The sequence below is a fragment of the Pantherophis guttatus genome, chromosome 12, assembly GCF_059756535.1.
Source record: "Pantherophis guttatus breed Tessera chromosome 12, ASM5975653v1, whole genome shotgun sequence".
NCBI classification, from domain to species: Eukaryota; Metazoa; Chordata; class Lepidosauria; order Squamata; family Colubridae; genus Pantherophis; species Pantherophis guttatus.
The window spans coordinates 13335001-13352326 of NC_142074.1; the positions used below are offsets into that span (position 1 = coordinate 13335001).

Consider the following 17326-nt stretch of genomic DNA (forward strand, 5'->3'; position numbering starts at 1 on the left):
TATCTATCTATCTATCTATCTATCTATCTATCTATCTATCCATCCATCCATCCATCCATCCATCCATCCATCTACCATCTCATCTACCATCTCATCTATCTATCTATCTATCTATCTATCTATCTATCTATCTATCTATGATACATATATATCTCAGAGCTTATTATAGTATATTGAAGTCAGAAGTCAGGACACAGCTCCGGATGCAACCCCTAAAAACTACAGTCCCTTGCCAATCAGAGAACGATTGCTATGCGACCCACGGGTTCAATTCAAAGCATGCATGTTGCAGTGCCACATAGTGAGGCTTTCGGTAAAATAATAACAACGACAACATCCGCCTCTCTGACCCAAAGAGCGTTGACGGGAAGGTCCCTTTAAGACCTGCCACAATTCCTTCAGCATCAAACCGAAGGGAGGAGGGAAGAGAGAAGGCGGAAGATTGAATGACAATAAATTGTTTGCCATTCAGAATGGGAAGGATCCAATCCAGCCAGAGACTGAAATAGATACTGCAGTGAAGGGAAAGAGAGGAAGGGGGTAGGGTGATGGGGTGGGGGGCAGGAAGAGAGGAGAATTGGCTACTGCAGCAGCTGAGAATGAATAGCAGGCTGAGAAGAAGCTGGGAAAACCCCAGATGGAGAGATAGGTTGGCTCTTTTTTGTGACAGTGCCTGGCCACGCACCACTGGTGTTGGCAACCCCAAGAAGCAGACAGGTGGGACAAACTCAAGTGCCATTAAGGGGTCATCCCTCCCCGCCTGGCCCGAAGCCCCAGAATGCACTGTAGAGTCCAGAAAGGTCCTTTCTCAATCCCATTTAATAGGGAAGAGTGCTTCTGAGCATGTGCTGAGCGCATTCAACACCACAAAACGCCTGCAGAACACGGGTCCTTTTTGGCATTGCCAAACTCAGAGTGGGCTCCTGATGAAACCAACACATAGACTCCAAACAGGTCAGACACAAAAAGCCTGGGATTGTTCTTCACCGACCTCCTATAAACGTATAAAAGGTAAAGGTTCCCCTCGCACATATGTGCTAGTCGTTCCCGACTCTAGGGGGTGGTGCTCATCTCCGTTTCAAAGCCGAAGAGCCAGCGCTGCCCGAAGACGTCTCCGTGGTCATGTGGCCGGCATGACTCAACGCCAAAGGTGCAGGGAACGCTGTTATCTTCCCACCAAAAGTGGTCCCTATTTTTCTACTTGCATTCTTTACGTGCTTTCGAACTGCTAGGTTGTCAGAAGCCGGGACAAGTAACGGGAGCTCACCCCGTTCCACGGCGCTAGGGATTCGAACCGCTGAACTGCCGACCTTTTGATCGACAAGCTCAATGTCTTAGCCACTAATCACAAAGACACGCCCATCTTGTAATTGACTCCACATTGCATACTTTGGATTAATCTTTTCGAGGTTCAGTTGCTAAATTGTGTCCGAGTCTTTGCAACCTCATGGACCACAGCAGGTCAGCCCCCACCTGTCCTTCACCATCTCTCAGAGTTTACCCCAATTTCATGTTCATTGCGTCAATGATGCTAACTAACCATCTCATCCTGTGCTGTCCCCTTCTCCTTTGGCCTTCCATCTTTCCCAACATCAGGGTCTTCTCCAAGGAGCCCTCTCTTCTCATTAGGTGGCCAGAGTATTTTTTTTTTAATTTGATTTATATGCCGCCCTTCTCCGGAGACTCAGGGCGGCTTACAATGCGTTAAGCAATAGCCTTCATCCTTTTGTATATTTATACAAAGTCAGCTTATTGCCCCCACAACTGGTTCCTCAATTTACCTACCTTAGAAAGGATGGAAGGCTGAGTCAACCTTGAGCCTTGGAGAGATTCGAACCAGCAGTAATTGCAGGCAGCTGGTCTTACTAACAGGGTGCTTTAGACCACCGTACTACCAAGGCTCTTTGAGCTTCAGCTTCAACATCTATTCTTCCAAAGAATTGGGTTGCCTAATAGGGGTGAATTTCTAAATTCTGCTGCCCACTTCTGCATTCGACCCCCTATCGTTTCTGCAGATGCATCCCTTCCCCTCAATTCAGGTAGTCCTCGATTTATGACAGTTCATTTAGTGACCGTTCAAAGTTACAACGGCACTGAAAAAAAGAGACCGATGACCGTTTCTCACAGTTATGACCTATGCAGCATCCCCCAGGGTCAGGTTGCTCATAATTCAGACGCTTGGCAACTGGTTCATATTTATGACGGTCGCAGTGTCCCGGGGTCATGTGATCCCCTTTTGCGACCTTCTGATAAGCAAAGTCAAAGGGGAAGCCAGATTCGCTTAACAACTGGGTCATTCACTTAACAACTGCAGCAATTCACTTAACAACCGTGGCAAGAAAGGTCGTAAAACAGGGTTAAAAGTCACTTAGCCAACAGAAATTTTGGGCTCAGTTGTGTTCATAAGTCGAGGACTACCTGTACAAGCCATCATTTTCCTCCTATGCCAATGATAAGATATCTTAGGAGAATAATCATCCTGGCCATTTTCAATGCAATCCGTTGCCAATTGTTCAGCTGCCCGATCAGGTTGAAAGCCGAGCTTAAAGCCCAACAAGTAGCAACTTTTCTAACCATCTCCTCTTTCCCGGGAGCATCCTTTTGAAAGCTTGCTCAGTCCCATCCGCGAGGGCGTGGTCCCAATGAATGAATTTGGAAACTGTCTCTCCTCTGGCTGCAAATTTCCCAATGAACGCTGATGTAACCCACTAGCTGCAGGCAGAACATCCTGGATCCAAGTCTTCATCGTAACTCAAGTACTCTCGGCTCCTGCCAGAGAACCAGAGCTTCTTCTGGAGGAACAAGGAGAAGGCTGTAGCAGGAATGGCCAGGGACAAATCACTGGCCACTAACCTACTTTGCTGGCTAGTGGCAGTGACGGGCTGGTACTAGACCAAAGTGATGGATTTTTTTTATAATAGAAGACTCTTACTATTAAGAGCTGGCTCAAGGGATTGCCAACAGTTAATGATAAGCAATCAGGTTGATTTCTTTTTTTAAAACCCTTCTCTAAAATGATGATGATGATAGGAGAACGAGGAGGAGGAGGAGGAGGAGGAGGAGGAGGAGGAGGAGGAGGAGGAGGAGGAGGAGGAGAAGAAAAAGAAGAAGAAGAAGAAGAAGAAGAAGAAGAAGAAGAAGAAGAAGAAGAAGAAGAAGAAGAAGAAGAAGAAGAAGAAGCTATCTGTTCAATTACATCCAATCCTTGTCGAATCCATGGATCACCTCTTTCCAACATTTTCTTTTTTCTTTTTTAATTGTTCTTTCAATTGTTTCTTTGTTCTGGTTTGTGTCATCTCACCACCTCTTTTCTGGTGGCCTCGTTTCCTTTTACTGCTGACGGTTCCAAACACAGCTGCCTTTTCCAGTGAGTTTGATCCCCGATGGACCAAAATTACGCCACTGCAAATTTATTCCCAAAACGCCTTCTTCCCAAAAAGTATCTTCCCCTTGTTTCATTACCATCCTCGATCATCTAGCCTTGGATCATTTCCACTACCACCACCACTCCATCTCCAGCTGCTCAGCCAGCCCCTTTTCCCGGGTTTCTTATTTGCCTAACTACCCCAGGGAATCCAAGGGACTCATTCCAAACTTCTGGATAACTGGTTCCCCTCCTTTCCCAAATTATTTTCCGTCTCCAGTTTTGGACAGTCTATCAAAACACATCAGCTGAGGTTGCATTTTGCCTACTTCAGGGATCCATAGAACGATGGAGGTAGCACCCCAAATTTTTTTGGTGCGGCTACATCCACGCCTTCCACTGGACTCCTGCCATCCCTCCGCCCAAGAGCTTAAAGTTTGGTGGCTCAGTGGCTAAGACACTGAGTGGCTAAGACATCCACGCCTTCCACTGGACTCCTGCCATCCCTCCGCCCAAGAGCTTAAAGTTTGGTGGCTCAGTGGCTAAGACACTGAGCTTGTCTGATCAGAAAGGTCGCAGTTTGGCGGTTCGAATCCCTAGTACAGGTCTCCTGCCTGAGCAGGGGGTTGGACTAGATGACCTCCAAGGTCCCTTCCAACTCTGTTACTGTCACCCCTGTAAGAAGACCCCCAACCCAATTCCTCCAGCAAACAGCCAAGAAACCCCTAAAGACATTCTCCTAGTCAAGATAGAATCCATCCATTAATCCGAGGCAGATCCACCTCTCTATGTGAACATTTCATTGAGCTATTTACCCGTAATTGTCAGCGTCGGAGAATTTCCTAGTGCTTTTGGCCAGAAGAGATCCATAATCTCTTGCCACTTTCTTGAACATTAGGAATACTATTTTTAAAAAAAAAAAAAAAAAAGCAAACACCTGTCGGATTATGAGGGATCATGAAAACGTCCCGGTGGTCAGAAGAAAGATTTGGATCGCGAATTGCCCACCTCCCCCATTTAACAGTAGCTCCGCAAAGCATCTCTTGCCTACTCTGGCCATCCTCTTCCTAATTCTGGGGAGGGGGGGAGGGGGCAGGAGAGGACAGAAGATCTCCATTCAATTCTGATTGCTCCTTTCACAAATTCCCACACCCCACTCCATCCTCCCCTGCCCCCCCTCCCCTCGGGGCTGCAACATCGTTCATTCTAAAACGATGGTTATTGTTTTTTTTAGCTCTTCCATCCATATACCATTTTTTATTTTTATTTTTATTTTTTTTGCGGGGAGCAAAAAACGCAAGATCCCACAAACTGGAAAGTCCCCCCCCCCGCACACACCCCTTTCTCGTTAAGACAGGGGTTTCACGTTCTATTCTCTAAACCCGGTTCGATCCAGAGCAAGAATCGAGGTTTTGTTCATTTGGGGTCAAAACAAGCCCCTAAGGTTGGGATCTGGGCGAAAAAAGGGGGGTGGGTGGAAACACCCCCCTCCGCGCCCTCTTCGGCTCGCCCCCTCCCTCATAAGAGCGACCCCACCCACTCACCCACCCACCCAAACGCCAAGAGCGCAGAGAAGTCGTCGAGTTTCTCCCATATTCCGTTGGTTGAAAGCTTCCCCACCCGGAGGGGGAAAAATTCCCCCCGTGGAACGGACGGACGGACGGACGGACGGGGCTTGGCAAAATCCCTGCCGAGCGGGTTGCAACGAAGCGGTCGGCTGTTTTAAGGGCAGGAGCCGTCGGGTCTCCGCTAGAGAAGTCTTCCCCACGTCCCCGTCCCAGTCCCGGGAGGATCCAGATCGCTTCCAACCTGCCTCGACGGTCCGGCTGGAGAAGCCCGGCGCCCGGTTCAGTTGCCCAAAAAAATGCCATCGGAGACCCCCGGAGGGACCCCTGGATGGGTCTCTCTCCCCCCTCTCTCTCTCTCTCCCTCCCTCTTTCTCTCTCTCTCCCTCCCTCCCTCCCACCTTCTCTCTCTCCCTCTCTCTCTCCCTCCCTCCTTCCCTCTCTCTTCCTCTCTATCTCTCCCTCTCTCTCTCCCTCCCTCCCTCTCTCCCCCTCTCTCTCTCCCTCTCCCTCTCTCTCTCTCCCTCTCTCTCCCTCCCTCTCTATCTCTCCCTCCCTCTCTCTCTCTCTCTCCCTCTCCCTCCCTCTCTCTCTGTCTCTGGCTGCCGCGCTTGGGCGCTTACCTCGACGCTGCTCTCCCCGCTCTCCGGGCGTCTTGGCCGGGCGATCCCCCTCGGGGTGGCAGCCAAGGGACTGCCGCCAGCGGCAAAGAAAAGCCGCGCCGTCTCCCGCGAAAGCGCAGAGGCTCCCGATGAGGCTGGGAAGGGGACCTCCCTTCGGGGCGGAGCGGAGCCCTCGAAGGGGCGTGGGTCTGTTTTATTTGTGAATGTAAAGCGGGGCGCTTGTGAATGGAGGGAGGGGAGGGGAGGGGAAGGGAAAAGAAAAGAGAGGGGTGGGGACTCCGCCCCCTGACTCCGCCCCTTTCTCTTCTCTTCCCTTCCCTCCTCCCTTTCTCTCTCTCTCTCTCTCTCTTGCCTTTCTCTTACTTTTCCTGGAGCAATTAATGCTCTCTCCAAGTGGCGTCATTGCGTTGAAATGGAATCGGCCCATTAAGGCGTCCCCGCAGGGATCTCCGCCGGCTCTTCGCCCTCCGTCCGCTCCTTCCAACCGGGCTGCCTTTGCAAAGCCGAGAGCCAGCGGCGGAACCGCACGAATTTCCGAGGCTGGGGCGGCTGGGAGGAGAGGGGAGAGGGAAGAGAGAAAAAAAAAGGGGGGGGGTTCTCCAGTCTTGCAAGCCGGGATGCCTCAGCCGGATCAATTAATATTGTACCTTATGATTTTTTTTTTTTAATTTGATTTATATGGCCCCCTTCTCCGGAGACTCAGGGCGGCTTACAATGCGTTAAGCAATAGCCTTCATACTTTTGTATATTTATACGAAGTCAGTTTATTGCCCCCATAATCTGGGTCCTCATTTTACCTACCTTAGAAAGGATGGAAGGCTGAGTCAACCTTGAGCCTGGTGAGATTCGAACTTGCAGTAATTGCAGGCAGCAGATGTAACTGGATGTTAATAACAGTGCTTTAGTGCTTTAGTCTGCTGAGCCACCAGAACTCATTCTTATGAAGGTATCTTTTCTTTTATGTACACTGAGAGCGTGTGCACCAAGACAAATTCCTTGCGTGTCCAATTACACTTGACCAATTAAAAAAAAACTATTCTATTCTAACAGTAACATAGTTGGAAGGTGCCTTGGAGGTCACCTAGTCCAACCCCCTGCTCACCCAGGAGACCTGTACTAGGGGTTCGAACCCCGGAACTGCCGACCTTTCTGATTGACAAGCTCAGTGTCTTAGCCAGTGAGCCACCTAAACAACTTGAAAGTAGTGACAAATAAAATAAGCACACACACACACACACACACAGAGAGAGAGAGAGAGAGAGAGAGAGAGAGAGAGAGAGAGAGAGAGAGAGAGAGAGAGAACACCTGAGTTCTCAGCACAAATGCATTATTGGAGCTTTTAAGTGCTCAGATCAATGGGATCTGAGGGTGGGGGGCTCAAAGATTAGATAGTTTATAATCCTGGAACATGTTACAGTGCAACAGGAAGGCCTGGTGCATTCGAAAGAAAGGGACTTCTGAGCATTGGCAGAGTTTCCCAGCAGGGAAAAACCAGGGGGGGGGAGTATTCATTGGATGAAAAATCCCAAAAGCTGGCTTTGAAATCCAGGACAGCTATTCTTAGCACATGGTTAGAACCCTTAACCCTGTTTTAATCATGGTTTATTGAACAAATCACAATTGGTTGGCTGTCTACAACATGCTACGCCTTGGTTTACAAAGGGTCCTGCCGAAAATTAAATAAACTGTGTTGTATTAGCTTTGGAAAAGAATTTTAAGCAGAAAATAAGAAACACGCCATCTAAAACTGCACTCAAACTAGTTGTTAAGAATAAGAATACTAGCCCAAAAAATGCTTTTTCAGGAGGCAACTGGACTTTCTTGTTTTTCTTTGAAGATGTTTTGCTTCTCATCAAAGAAGCTTCTTCAGCTCTGACTGCCTGGTGGGGAATGGAAGGATTTATACTCCTTGCAGAGAGCTGGTCCTTTGCCTTCTTCTGCATCTCAAATTGAAGCAAAAATGGTTCCTGAAGTCTGCCATTTTTTTCTGTAGTCTGCAATTTTCCATTCCGCACCAGCCAGTCAAAGCGGAAGAAGCTTCTTGGATGAGAAGCGAAATGTCTTCAAAGAAAAAAACAGAAATTCCAGTTGCCTCTTGAAAAAGCATCTTTGGAAAAAGCATGTCCTGGGTGACTGAGAATCTCCATAGACAGTAAGAATACTGAGATCTGGATTCGGGTCCATCCTTGGTCATAGATATACTCTTAAGTGGCTTTGGGCCAGTTTCTTAACTATCCTACCTCACAGGGTCGTTGTGGGGACAGAATGAAGGGAAACTCCTATTATTATTATTATTATTATTATTATTATTATTATTATTTAATCTTTAGTGAGATCCACAGCCTTTGAAGCTGGTTAATAGCTCAGCAGCTGGAGTCCTAACCAAGGACCTAGGAACTGTTAAGGTATCGTCGGAGGATGTAAGCTGTTCCGAGTAAGGTGGTTTTTTGTAGAGTCAAAATGTTCAAGTCCGGCAAATTTAGAATTTCTAAATAGCGGGGTAGCCCTTTGGGTATTGCTCTGAGGGCTCCAATTACAATCGGGACAACACACGATTTCTTTTTCCACAGTCGCTCAACTTCAATTTGTAAGTCCCGGTACTTTGTGATTTTTTCTTGCTGCTTATCTTCAATTCGTGCATCACCAGGTATTGCAATGTCAATGAACCATACTTTTTTCTTTTCAACTATTGTATGTCAGGTGTGTTGTGGACCAAGTGCCTGTCAGTCGTCATCTTCTTCTTCTTCTTCTTCTTATTATTATTATTATTATTATTATTATTATTATTATTATTATTATTATTATTATTATTTATATGCCGCCTTTCTCCAAAGACTCAGGGAGGCTTACAATGCATTTAAAAAACCATTATAAAAACATTTAAAAATTAAAACATTAAAATCCATTCACACCTTTCATGGCTGGATCTCACAAGATCGCAACAGCAAGATTAACGGCCCCAGGCCTGCCGGAAAAGCCAGGTCTTCACTGCTTTTTGGAAGGCCAATAGGGTGGGGGCGGTCCAGACCTCAGGAGATTAACTGGTTCCAGAGAGCTGGGGCAGCCACAGAGAAGGCTCTCCCCCGCGGGCCTGCCAGCCGGCATTGTTTAGCTGATGGGACCCGGAGGAGACCAACTCTGTGGGATCTTACCGGTCACTGGGAGCTATGTGGTAGAAGGCGGTCTTGAAGATACCCTGGCCCTGAGCCATGTAGAGCTTTAAAGGTAATAACCAACACCTTGAATTGTGACCGGAGACCAATAGGGAGCCAGTGCAGCTTGCGGAGAATTGGTGTAATGTGGGTGTACCTAGGTGCACCCACGATAGCTCGCGCGGCTGTATTCTGGACCAACTGCAGTCTCCGAACACTTTTCAAGAGTAGAACAGGTGGAATAATCTTTATCCATCATAACAGTCATGATAATTTAGGAGCAAAACCTCTTCTGGTTAGAGCATCATCTATATAATGACATTATGGTACTTAGGTTAGTAATATAATACCAATAGAAAACTCAGTTCCTTTCCTTCTGCAATTAAGCAGATTGCATCTAAAAAGAAGGAAGCAGAAGGATGGAGGTGGGAGGGAAAATCAGACACCAATTTATGTGGGCCGGACAGGTTTAACAGATTAACCGAGTTAGAAGGGACCTTGTAGGTCATCTAGTCCAACCCCTCACCCAAGCAGACCCTACACCATTTCTGACAGATGGCAGTCCAGTCTCTTCTTGAAAGCTTCCAGTGATGAAGCTCCCACAACTTCTGAAGGCAACTTCTTTTTCCATTGGTTGATGGAACTGTCAGAAAATTTCTCCTTATTTCCAGGTTGAATCTCTCCTTGATCAGTTTCCATCCATTATTCCTTCTCTGGCTTTTAGGTGCTTTGGAAAATAGCTTGATCCCCTCCTCTCTGTGGCAGCCCCTCAAATATTGGAAGACTCCTATCATGTCTCCCCTGGTCTTTCTCTTCACTAGACTAGACATACCCAGTTCCTGCAACAGTTCATCATATATTTTAGCCTCCAGTCCCCTGATCATCTTGGTTGCTCTTCTCTGCACTCTTTCTAGAGTCTCAACAAGTTTGGAGATTCAGTGTCTGGACCAGTGGTTTCTCAGCAACTTTAAGAAGTGTGGACTTCTTAACTCCCAGAAATCGCCGGCCAGCCTTCTGGGAGTTGAAGTCCACACCTTTAAAAATGACCAAGGTTGAGAAAAACTGAACTGCTGATGAGCTGGGTGCAGAATCTGAACAGATGATCCTCAACACTGTGACCGGTTTTTCCAGGTTCTATTTTGTGTGTGTGTGTGTGTTTGCGTGCACACAACTTCCCACCCTCTGCGATTATATTGTCATGCATGTTATATACCCTGTTTCCCCCAAAATAAGACATCCCCTGATAATAAGCCCAATTGGGCTTTTGAGCGCACGGCAATAAGGCCAAGCACTTATTTCAGGGTTCAAAAAAAATAAATAAATAAGACAGGGTCTTATTTTCGGGGAAACACGGGTAGGTTATCCAAGAAAGATGCATATTCTCTACCTTGGGCAAGTTTGTTTTGCATCAGGATTGCGGTTCATATTTATTAAAAAGTAAACTGCATTGAGTTCAATGAGATGAATGCTCTCATTGTAGCACTTATTTAACTGGAGCATCTTCTGCAGAGCAAAGGGAAACTACTTTCTTGTTTTCTTGAATCAGCATCTCAAGGTTTAGCTGCAAAAAGGAAGCAAGAATAACTTTTGGTGTTAATACTCTGGCAAGTGAGCCAGTTCAGCCTCCATGGGCTTTCAGTTTCCTTCCTCCCTCCCTCCTTCCCTTCCTTCCTTCCTCCCTTCCTGCCTTCCTTCCTCCCTCCCTCATTCCCTTCCTCATTAACTTCCTGCCTGCCTGCCTGCCTGCCTTTCTCCCTCATTCTCTTCCTCCCTTCCTCATTCCCTTCTCATTACTATCATCTTTCTTCCTTCCTGTCTTCCTTTCTCCCTCATTCCCTTTCTCCTTTCCCCATTTCCTTTCATTTTCTCATTCCCATCACCCTGTTCCTTCCTGCCTTCCTTCCTTCCTGCCTTCCTTCCTGTCTTCCTCCCACCCTTCCTTCCTTCCTTCCTTCCTGCCTGCCTGCCTGCCTTCCTTTCTCCCTCATTCCCTTCCTCCCTTCCTCATTAACTTCCTGCCTGCCTTCCTTTCTCCCTCATTCCCTTCCTCAACTTCCTTCCTTCCTGCCTACCTTCCTGCCTGCCTTCCTTCCTTCCTTTCTCCCTCATTCCCTTTCTTCCTTCCCCATTTCATTTCATTTTCTCATTCCCATCACCCTGTTCCTTCTTCCTTCCTTCCTCCCTCCCTCCCCTCTTTCTTTCCTTCGTTCCTCCCTCCCTTCTTCCTTCCTTGTTTCCTTCCTTCCTTCCTCCCACCCTTCCTTCCTTTCTTCCTTCCTTCCTTCCTTCTTTCCTTCCTTCCTTCCTCCCACCCTTCCTTCTTTCTTTCCTTCCTTCCTTCTTTCCTCCCTCCCTCCCCCGTCCATCTATCCATCTTTCCTTTCTGATTCAGATATAAGCCCAGCAAGTTCCTGTTTCAGGCAGCAGTTTGAGCGACAGCTTATTCCACCGAACCCAAGAACAAGAAGGTATCATTTTTAAAAGACCTTGGATCACAGATCAAACTGAGATGATTCCTTTATCAACCATATAGAGGATGGGTGGACTAACTCGATTCCTGATTTCTTTCTGATGAGCCACTTCTCTCCCTGGCTTGCTCCTAATGTTCAAAATGCTGATTTAAAAAAAAAAAAAAAAAAAGGCCAAGCAGCTAATTTTGGAGCCAAGAAACCCCTAAAGTTCCAGGCTTCCTCGTCCAAACGAGCATGGGGAAAGGAACGCAGGGAGCTATTTCCGAGATCCATTAGCACTTTCTCTGCATTTTCTTTTCTGTTTTTTTCCCCCCCTTCCTGTGTGCGTCTTTCCATTTACTACCCAGCCCAGACTCTGCTTTCACAATCCAATAATAAACTGCCATGAATCAGCCTGAATGCACTAAAGAGGAAGGAGAGAATGACTTGGAGTTGGCTACACACCCCACCCTCCCCGAAAGGAGCAGAAGTTCCCCAGTCATGTCCCCCCCCCCCGTCTTTTCAATGAGAAGTAAAACTGTCTTTAGCAAGGTAGTTAAAACAAAATCTTCCCTCATCAAGATAGTCAATTCCTCATCCTCCTCATACATAGACAATGTGTCAGGTTCCAAGTAGTAACAGTAACAGAGTTGGGAAGGGAACTTGGAGGTCATCTAGTCCAACCCCCTGCTCACGCAGGAGACCTATACTCGGGATTCGAACCGCGGACCTTTCTGATCATCGAGCTCAATGTCTTAGCCACTGAGCCAACTAGTTAGATCTATTGCAAGCAAGAACTCCGAGGCAGGTAGATTCCTCAAAGAATCTACCTATGTAAATAATTACATAGTTAGCAGGGCTAACAATGTAATTATTTTAAATTGGGAGTTTTAAATTGGGGGTTTTAATCCGGGCCGAAATTGTGTAATATTTTTAATAATTTTAAATTTTGATATTTGTATATTTTTTGTTTTAAAATGGCTGTACACTGCCCTGAGTCTTTCGGGAGAGGGGTGGTATAGAAATAAAATTATTATTATTATTATTATTATTATTATTATTATTATTATTATTATTATTATTATTATTAAACAGCTTTATTGGAAATATCACATGGACACATATCTGGTGACAACCGACTCTGAAGGGCCCCTCGGTTTTCACCGAATTAAAAGTGAATGTTTCCCCCCCCCCAAACCCAAACAATCAGCCACATGGCCCAATCAAGGCAGGGTCCGCTGGCCTGGGGACATCACTCCTCCTTCCTCCGGCCAGGTGTGAGAACGACCTTGGTTCCCAAGAGAAAGTATTTTGTTTTGGCTATCTACACCCTAGCTATCTCTAATCCCCCCTCCCAGTGGTGGAATTCAATTTTTTTTACCACTGGTTCTGTGGGTGTGGCTTGGTGGGCGTGATGTGGCTATGTGGGTGTGGTTTGGTGGGCATGGCAGCGGAAGGATACTACAAAATCTCCATTCCCACCCCACTCCAGGGGAAGAATACTGCAAAATCCCCATTCCCTCCCCACTCCTGGGAGAAGTATACTGCAAAATCTCCATTCCCACCCCACTCCAGGGGAAGGATACTGCAAAATCTCCATTCCCGCCCCACTCCAGGGGAAGGATACTGCAAAATCTCCATTCCCTTCCCACTCCAGGGGAAGGATATTGCAAAATCTCCTTTCCCTTCCCACTCCAGGGGAAGGATACTGCAAAATCTCCATTCCCTTCCCACTTCAGGGGAAGGATATTGCAAAATCTCCAATCCCACCCCATTCTTCTGGGGGAAGGATATTGCAAAATCCCCATTCCCACCCCACCCCTGGGAGAAGGATATTGCAAAATCTCCATTCTCACCCTACTCCAGGGGAAGGATACTGCAAAATTCCCATTCCCACCCCATTCTGGGACCAGCCAGAGGTTGTATTTACCGGTTCTCTGAACTACTCAAAATTTCTGCTACCGGAACCTATCAGAACTTGCTGAATTTCACCCCTGCCCCCTCCTATCCCTCAGCTCTAGTGTGGCAGCACTGAAGCTCCAAGATGGCTTCAGCCAGGCCAGCTTCAGGGTTGACCCAATGCTTAATTTTTGAGAGACTTGGACATTCTTGGACCATGGATGTATACAAGAAGAGATATGTCACCCCAGAACCCTGGAAATACTTCTGGGTTCATTAAACCAGCTTCTACAGAATGCCCCCCAGATACTTCAACTTATGTTATTAAAGAATTCTCTAGCCAGGATGGAACTGAAAGCTGTCACGTGTAAATGCCTTACCCACACAAGCAGGTACACATGACTCAGGACTGCAGGGGTTAACTCACACACACCACACACCTACCTCCCCCCTAGACCACTCCTTACCTCAGACTCCGCCTCCCAGGTATTTAAGGTTGCCCCACGTTGCTCCAGATGTTCTTGCTGATGATTGCTGTAATGAGAAGGTCAATGTTAATAAAAGGTAACCTGTTTGAATGCTAAATGAGTCCATGCCTGTTATTGGGTCCGATCCTTGAAATTAGTAACAAAAGCACCTTGGAGGACATGGATGTGTCCCCTACCCAACTTGCTCAGACTGAAGAAGCTACTTGGATAAGCTACTTGAAATGTTTGGAGCCGCCAAGCAAAGAAATCCACTTGCCATGGCCTCAACTTCCAGACATAATGAACAAGAAAAGATGGGAGAGGAAAGTAGATATTTTTTTGGATGGGAATAGCTGGTTGGAAATAGGCGACGTCCTTCCCATGCCAAGATTTATGAATGGGATCCTGAAGCAAGCGCCGGAATCTGAGACTTGGAATTCACACCTCTGATATGGTACCTTGGTTGTTGCTGTCTGGGTTAAGCTGAACCAGCTTTATAGTCCCAAGATTAAGTAAATGGGTTGCTTCAACTAAGAGGCATTAAGAAGGTCAACCAAGGTGGAGAACTTGCAGCCTTCCAGATGTTAACCTTCAGCTAATATATCTCACTACTAATGAGTACCGATGAGGTTTAGCAATTGTACTCATATGGGCACTGTTTCTGTACCTCTGTGGTATCTTAAAAGTAGTTTTAACAAATGCCCGTATCTGAGTTTATATAACATGGGATGGCCAAATAAACAAACCATACAAAAGAAACAATGGAATGCAAGCGAGGACTTCTGGAGGAAAGGTTGAAAAAGAACATTGAATATTTGTGGTGGTGGTGGTGGAGGAGGAGGAGGAGGAGGAGGAGGAGGAGGAGGAGGAGGAGGAGAAAGAAGAAGAGGAGTAGGAGGGAAGAAGGAGGAGGAGGAGGAGAAGGAAGAAGAAGAAGAGGAAGAGGAGGAGGAGGAGGAGAAGAGGAAGGAGAGGAGGAGGAGGGGAAGAGGAGGAGGAGGAGAAGAGGAAGAGGAGGAGGAGGAGGAGGAGGAGGAGGAGGAGGAGGAAGAAGAAGAAGAAGAAGAAGAAGAAGAAGAAGAAGAAGAAGAAGAAGAAGAAGAAGAAGAAGGAAGAGGAGGAGGAGGAAGAAGAAGAAGAAGAAAAAAAAAAGAAAAAGAAAAAGAAAAAGAAAAAGGAGGAGGAGGAGGAAGAAGAAGGAGGAGGAGGAGAAGGAGAAGGAGAAGGAGAAGGAGAAGGAGAAGGAGAAGGAGAAGTAGTTTCCATTTAAACACAGAACTGACTTGGTCAATCTTTCTTTCTCAACAATGTCAACAATGTTAGATAGAGAATCCCTTGGAATTTCATGTAGGGAGATTCCAGGCCACGGGTCAGATGGCTTTGTCATGAAAACAGGACACTCTCTCACTCTCTCACACAACCCTCAGCCATCTCACCAGTAAAAAAAAGTGTGAGAATACCACAATCCACTCCAGAGAATTTTTGAAATTCTCTTGTTTTTCAGCAAGACATTCTCTTGCTTTTTCTTGTCATTAATCAAGCTAAATAAAAACAAATAGAAGGAGGGGGGGAAATACAAGATTTCCCCCCCCTTTTTTTTTTTACAAATGTACTCTTAACAGGGATTGCGATTATGCTGAACTTTATTATTTATCTATTTATTAAACGTCTCAGGGTGGCTTACGATCCTGGTGAAATGTTACAATTTGAACAAAGAGTTGAACAAAATAAGGCAACGAGGGTTTAGAATTAAAAAAGCTATAATCGGAGTGAACAAAGAGTTATTAAAACAAACCTCAAAAGGAAAAAGAAAAAAGACAAGCTCCAGGTAGTATAAATATACAACTGGTTCAATCCTTCAGTATATGAAATCTAGACCATATAAAAACCTTTACACAAGAGGATTTTTTGACTGCCACTAACATATATCATGGACAGATAGTTGCTGGGTTTTACCAAAAAAGAAAGCTTAGATTTTAGCATTGCATATGCCAGGGATGGCTAACCTTTTCTGGACCATGTGCCCAAAGAGCGCACATGCTTGCAAATGCGCACACCCAAATCCCCAAAATGCAATGTGGATGCAGCTCCCATGCATGCACGGCAGAGACCCAAAGACCAGCTGACTGGCGGGAGGCGTGTGCACATCTGCGGCGGAGCTGAACTGGGGCGACGGCTCGCATGCCCACAGAGAGGCCGCTGCGTGCCACCTCTGACATGCGTGCCATGGGTTCGCCATCACGGGTATATGTTAAAGGAGGATATAAAGGAGAATACATTCTCCTTTATGCCTAAAAAGGAATAACACGTTTGTCCAGTCCACTTACTGTCCAGCTCTCACTGTCAGAAAATTCCTCCTTATTTCCAGGTTGAATCTCTTCTTGATCAGTTTCCATCCATTATTCCTTGTCTGGCCTTCAGGTGCTTTGGAAAGTAGATTGATCCCCTCCTCACTGTGACAGCCCCTCAAATATTGGAAGTCTGCTATCCTGTCTCCCCTGGTCCTTCTCTTCACTGGACTAGCCATGCCCAGTTCCTGCAACCGTTCATCGTATATTTTAGCCTCCGGTCCCCTAATCATCTTGGTTGCTCTTCTCTGCACTCTTTCTAGAATCTCAACAGGTTTGGAGATTCAGTGTCTGGACCAGTGGTTTCTCAGCAACGTTAAGAAGTGTGGACTTCTTAACTCCCAGAAATCCCCAGCCAGCATTCTGGGAGTTGAAGTCCACACCTTTAAAAATGACCAAGGTTGAGAAGAACTGAACTGCTGATGAGCTGGGTGCAGAATCTGAACAGATGATCCTCAGCACTGTGACTGGTTTTTCCAGGTTCTCTTTTGTGTGTGTGTGTTTGCGTGCACACAACTTCCCACCCTCTGCTTTTCTCTTGACAAAAAGGGATGACCTAGCATGGAAGGGGACAAAACTCTATGTCCCAGAGACTCTACACACCCTGGTCCCAACCTATTGTCATGCATGTTACATACCCTGTTTCCCCCAAAATAAGACATCCCCTGATAATAAGCCCAATCGGGCTTTTGAGTGCACGACAATAAGGCCAACCGCTTATTTCAGGGTTCAAAAAAATATAAGACAGGGTCTTTTCGGGGAAACACAGTAATTTTTATTTGTTTTAATCTGAGGAAAGATTTTCCCTGTGACACTTTTGAATGATTGACACTAGGGCAGAAAGTGCGTTGACTGAGAGGGAAAACCTAGTTGGCTTAAAATGTCCTTCGGCTTGGTTTTGCAGATAGACACTTTGGGCTATGCCAGGGATCAGCAACCCGCAGCTCTGGAACCACATGTGGCTCTTTCATCCCTCTGCTGCGGCTCTCTGTCGCTCAAAATATATTCACAACCGCCAATGTGCGACACCTGTGGCACGTGATTTATGGAGCTTTTTGACCCTGGTAGGCCAACCATGGATAAATCCAAGAAAAGAAAAGTTTCAGAAGAAAACAGAATGTTTAATTCAACTATATATGCTAGTTTTGTGGTCACTCGGGAAATAGTCAGGCACGGGAAGGGTTTTGTGGCTCCCGGTGTTTTCTTTTCTGTGGGAAACGGGTCCAAATGGCTCTTTGAGTGTTTAAGATTGCCGAGACCTGGGCTATGCTCTTATCTTCTACCTTCTTGAAACTGTCGCTGGTGATTTAGGAGACAACCTCAGGGCCCCTCTTTGTGCTGGTGCTCCAACTCAGCCTGCCAGGATCAATGTCACAGAAGAGGTCAGGTGTGAGCAGGGTAGCTCACCCTCTTCTCCTGGGGTCATTGGAGAGGCTGAAGTTTCTGGCAAGGGGCTGG

General features: G+C 46.4%; 1 protein-coding gene across 1 annotated transcript in view; it reads right to left on the bottom strand.

Moving 5' to 3' along the window:
* SPRY3 (sprouty RTK signaling antagonist 3) overlaps positions 1 to 5679 on the bottom strand; it is a 16794-nt gene extending 11115 nt beyond the window's left edge. The window contains exon 1 of the mRNA XM_060691853.2: positions 5553 to 5679. The gene's annotated coding sequence lies outside the window, so the exon portion shown is untranslated. The remainder of the gene's footprint in view (positions 1 to 5552) is intronic.
* Positions 5680 to 17326: the final 11647 nt, after the last annotated feature.